This window comes from Canis lupus, chromosome 19 (assembly GCF_011100685.1).
Source record: "Canis lupus familiaris isolate Mischka breed German Shepherd chromosome 19, alternate assembly UU_Cfam_GSD_1.0, whole genome shotgun sequence".
Lineage (NCBI taxonomy): Eukaryota > Metazoa > Chordata > Mammalia > Carnivora > Canidae > Canis > Canis lupus.
Window position 1 is genome coordinate 18,379,558 of NC_049240.1, and position 5,959 is coordinate 18,385,516.

The window sequence follows — 5,959 nt, forward strand, 5'->3', positions numbered from 1 at the left end:
TTTGAAAATAGTTGGCATAATTTAATAAAGATGAACATACATATATGTCATGACCAGTGTATTCAACAGAAATTTATGTGCATGCCATGAGACTACAAAAAATGTTCCAAAGCAGCAATATACCTAATAGTCAAAAACTGAAAACACTCTAAATGTTCATCAACAATAAAATGTACAAACTGTTACATATTTGTACAATGGAATGCATATAGTAATGAAAAAGACAATTCACCTCTATGCAGCCACATGGATGAACTGGAAACATAGCATTGACTGAAAGACACGAAGAACAAAACTATATGTCTTGCATAGATGCCATTTCTATAAAGTTTAAAACCAGGCATACCTAAACTATAGAGTTAGAAGTCAGATAGTGGGAAAGAGGGAGGAAGTAGGAGGAGGAGAAGGCTTACAGGGGATTTCTGAAGTGCTGACAACTTTGTGTATCTTGGCTTATACAGTAATTACTTAAGTACTTGTATTGCCTTATCACATTGAGCTGTTTGTTTGGCTTGTGCGTTTGTGTGAGTGTTGTACTTCAATAAAAACATTTTAAAAATCATGTCTACACTGTTAGGCATCATGACTTTGTGTCATTTATACTAGCAACATAGAGATAGTCCCAGAATAAGGAAAACTTGTCAGCCAACACATTGACATATTAGAGAGGGCTGCCCTTCAATTGCAAAAGGACCTGGTGGACCTTCATTTGTTTTCCACTCCTTATTAATTATCAGAACCAATACTGAAAAGAAACAATGTCTGTAATGAATATGCAAACATTTTCAACCAAATACATTTCTGTTACATCTTAGTTATATACCTTTTTTTTGATGCAAATGTTGTATAATTATGTCCTGTTTTTCCCTTGATCTTGCTAGAAGTTTATCAGTTTTGCTAGAATTTTTAAACAACAAACTTTTGACTTTATCCTATTTTATCTTTGTTTTCTATTTTATTAATTTTATTTGTATTTTACTACCTCCTCTCTCTGTTTATTGCTTTTTGCTTTTTACTTTTGAAGTTACTTCTTTCTGTTACTACTGTTCAGCATTTTTCCCTAAGGGTACAGTTTTTCCTTAAATATCCCCTCTAAATATATATTTCAGTATGCAGTAGGTTTATTGAGATTTCATCCCAAGTAATTTTTAATTTTTATTGATTTATTTGGCCAATATGTTATTAATGCAAGTGTGCTCTTTATTTTCCAAATATAGAGGGAATTTTTAAAATTTTAAATGCTGCTTTTTGATAATGATTAATAGCCAAATTGCATTGTTGTCAGGAAGAGTTATCTGTATAATAGCAATTATTTGAAAATTGTTGAAACTTTTATGCTTTTAAAACACATTCACAAGTTCTTTGATGTTCCTCACATCAACAGGAAGAGTCCTACTTTTCTTCCCTTTGAATATGAGTTGTCCGTGGTGACTTGTTTATAAACCAATAGAATGTAGCAGAAGTGACATTGCATGACTTGTGATGATAGGTTAGGAAAGGTGATATACCTTCTGCCTGGCTCTCTTTCTGGAGCACCAACATTGGAATTCAGCCACCATGGTGTTAGGTAGCCATAAGGAACCACCACATGGAGGTATTCTGGGCATAGCTGCAAGGTTCAAGCCAAAGGCTAGCACCAACTGCCAGACAGATAAATTAATTGTCTTTGATGGTTTCAGCATCTAGCCTTTGAGCCACCATAGCTGATTCTGAGTAGATACAAGATATCCACATTGAGTCTTACCTAAATTGTAGATTTATAAGCAGAATAAATGCTGTTCTTATTTTAAACCAGTACATTTTGGGGTATTTTGAACAACAATAGAATACAACATGCATCCTAGGCTAATTATAGCTTACCTTTAATTAGTACTTTTACAATTCCCCCAAAACAGAATTTCACAAAAGTTTAACTCCATTTACCTCTCTGATGTATTGTGCTAAACTCATGTATTTTATTTCTATTTATAATCCAATCCATACAAGATATTATTATTATTTGTTTTCTATAAACCAGTCTATTCCATACAGATTACTTACATACCCTTTCTGGTGCTCTTCATTCTTTTATGCAAGCCTCTGGTTCCATCTGGGATCATTTTCTTCAGCCTGAATAAGTTTTTAGCATTTGTTGTGGTGAAGATCTACTGGTGATGAATTCTCTTAGCTTTTGTTTGTCTGAAAAAGCAGTAATTTTTGCCTTTTTTTTCCCTGAATAATATTTCTACTGTGTATAGAATTCTAGGTGAAATGTTAAGAAAGTCTCTTTAAAAAATTTTGGCCTTTTAATGTTATTCCATTATGTGCTGATTTCCATAACTTCTGTTGAAAAGTAAGCTTATAGCTTTATTGTTGAGTCTTTGAAGATAATGTGTGGGTTTTTTTCCCCCTCTGAGTGCTTTTAAGATTTTTGTCTCTTTATTAGCAGTATAACTATGATGTACCTGTGGTTTTCCTTATACTTGCATCCTACATGAGATTCATAGTGCGTTGATTCCGTGGTTTGATGGCTTTTTATTAACTTTGAAACAACTTTAGCCAGTATTTCTTTAAATACTGTTTCTGAACCATCATCCCCTCTTTCTAAGACTCCAATTAAATAAATTCATGTTAGACTTTATCATTATTCTTCATATATCTTTCACACTCTTTTTGGTGTTTTCTATTCCCTTTTCTCTCTGTGCTTCAAACTAAATATCATTTACTGACTTGTTTTCTGGTTTGCCAGAAGTTCTCTACAGATTCCAGGTCTCAGTTGAAATTCTCCATATTTTCCTCAGTTTTATTGAACATATAAATTATCATTATTATGAAAGTCCTCATCTGATTATTTTAATATCTTATCTCTAAGTCAATTTTTATTGTTCCTTTAAATTGTAGCTTTTAGGTTCTTGGTTCTTTTTTTTTTTTTTCTTATCCAGATATTGTGGATGAAAAATTGGAGAGATTATAGATGCTGTTATCTTCTTTCACAGAAAATTGTTTTCTTCCAGCAGGTATATAAAATATAGGAGTATAATTTTGGTTCTTTTGAGAAAGGTTTTCATCACTATTAAGGATTTTCTATTTCATGTTTGCCTTTACTCCCAGATGTGATACTTCTGTGTTGAGCCCAGGGCACTTACTGACACCACCCTATCCTGTTTCACCTTGCCTGGGCTTGAACTCAAATTTTAATCTTTGCAGCATCACACTGCTATATAATTAAACTTCGCTTAGGTCTTTGTTTCTGCTGCATTTTTGGAATCTCACCCTGGGCATCTGTAACTGAGGAGTTAGCCAGTGATGGGAGGAGGTGTGTATTTGGACAGTTTTTCAGTTAACTTTTCCTTGAATCCCTGCTCTGTGTAATTTTTTTTTCCCAAGTGCTAGATACTTTGGCATCCCCAAATTCCAACCTGTTTCTCTTCATCTCAGTAAGATTTCTGGCTTTCTGCTTGGAGCCTATTTCTCCTATTTATTTGCTTGTTTGTTTATTAAGTTTTTATTTAAATTTTAATTAGTTAACATACTAATAGTTTCAAGTGTATAATTTAGTGATTCAACACTTCTATACAACACCCAGTGCTCATCACAAGTGCACTTCTTAATCTCCATCATCTATTAACCCATCGCCCCATCAACCTCTCCTCTGGTAAACATAATTTATTCTCTATACTTAAGAGTCTGTTTCTTGGTTTGCTTCTTTCTTTTCCTTTACTCATTGGTTTTGTTTCTTAAATCCCACATATGCCTGAAATCATATGGTATTCATCTTTCTCTTACTTATTTTGCTTAGCATAATATCCTCTCACTCCATCCACATCATTGAAAATGACAAGATTCCATTCTTTCTTACGGCCGAGTAATATCCCATTATATGTATATGTGTGTATACACACACATACACATACCACCTCTTCTTTATCCATTCATCAGTGGGTGAACATTTGGGTTCTTTCTATAATTTGGCTATTGTTGATAATGCTGCTATAAACATCAGGGTGCATGCATCCCTTTGGATTAGTATTTTTATATTCTTTGGGTAAATAGTAGTAAAATTACTAGATCATAAGGTAGTTCTATTTTTAACTTTTTGAAGAATCTTCATACTATTTTCTAGAGAGGCTACACCAGTTTGCTTTCCCACCAAGAGTGTAAGGGGATTGCCCTTTCTCTGCATCCTTGCCAACACCTGTTGTTTCTTGTGTTGTTAATTTTAGGCATTCTGACCAGTGTGAGAACTTATAAGGATCTTAGAAACTCAACACCCAAAAAACAATCTAGCTAAAAAATGGGCAGAAGACATGAATAGACATTTTTCCAAAGAGACTTTTGGATTGGCCAACAGACACATGAAGAGATGTTCAGCATACTCATCATCAGGGATATTTCCCTACTTTTTTGAATTGGAAAATGCCCTAAGGGAAAAAGTCATGATCAGTATGGTGCTCTTCTCCAGTGCTTCTCTTCTCTCAATGATTGCAAATTTTCCTTTCCAATCTTGCCTAAACTGGGTACTTTCCTGCTCCTGCACACAATTCTTTTTTTCATATAGTAGCTTTTATAGTTGTCTTCAGCAGGAATAGTAGTTCATCATATCCTGAACTATAAATATAAATATTATTTTTAGGAAAATGAATCTGATTAATCACCCTGGACTGGCATAGGGAAAGACTGCAGGCTGAAAGGCCAGTTAAGAGGCTACTGCAATAATTTAAACAAAGGATTGTGAGGACCTAATGGATAGCTGCCTTTGGTTTGGAAAAAAAGAGGTGTGACTCAAGTCTTTATTCAGGCTATCTTATTTTCATTCATAGAACTATGATGAAAGAGTAGTATTACATAACAGTTACTGAGTTACTGAGTTGGGCACTGTTCTACCTCCTGTACATGGACTTTCTGAAATCCTATGTCTATGGAATTCTATTATCAGTTTGATTTTACTGACAAGAAAACTAAGATACAGATGGTTTAAGTGACTAGCTCAATATCACATGAACAATAAGTGGCTCATCTGGACTTTGAGTCAGGCCTGCAGGCTCCACCCTCTGTGCTCTTAACCACTATGCCTTCATCATTCCTTGGAATGGGTGTTATCTTTTAAGTGGGGGAGGTTGACAGCACATATTCCAAAGGGAGAAAAGCAGAAAAATGGATGCGGTGGTTCTTGAATATTTTTTGTTATTGTTTGGAAAAATGAGTGGAGTAATACTTAATGAAAGTGATAAATCCAGAGAAGTGAAACCAAAGAAAAAGATGAATCTGTTTTTCTTATTTATTTATTTTTTATTTTATTATTTTAAGATTTTATTTATTTAAGAGAGAGAGAGAAAGCATAAGCAGGGGAAGGAGCAGAAGGAGAGACAGGCTTCCTGCTGAACTGCGACCCAGATGAAGGGATCAACCCCAGGACCTGAGCAAAAGGCAGATGCTTAATGGCTTAACTGCCTGAGCCACCCAGTTGCCCCTGTTCTTCCTTTTTAAGTGAGACAATAGATTTAACTCTTTGTAAGTTGAATAGTGGAGAGTCAGGAGGTGGCCAAGAGTAGGCAATTAAGGCAAGAGGATAACTTGGAAGATCAGAGACTGATTATAGTGATATAAGTTATTACTTGATATTTTATATACAGACATTTCCTCCCAAAATAATTTTCCCTTGCTTTCTTGGCGATGGCTCATTTTAACCAGAAAATTTTCAGTTCAAGTTTAAATATTTGTTGAATGAATAAAAGAGGGAAGTATAATTCTCACATTAAGAGCTCATGTTACTTCATTACCCGCTGGAATCAGGGGGTTGGTCATATGATGGAGGATGGAGGTCACCCCACTAGAGGGCGTTGAGGTCTTGTCTCAGTTTGGTGAATGAAGGTGTGGTTTGATTTATGCTTATTTTGATAGTTTGATGTAAATCAGAGAAGGATTTAAGGAAAGATCAAAGTTAAAGATATAATTTATCTAGCACAATTTGGAGAAATTT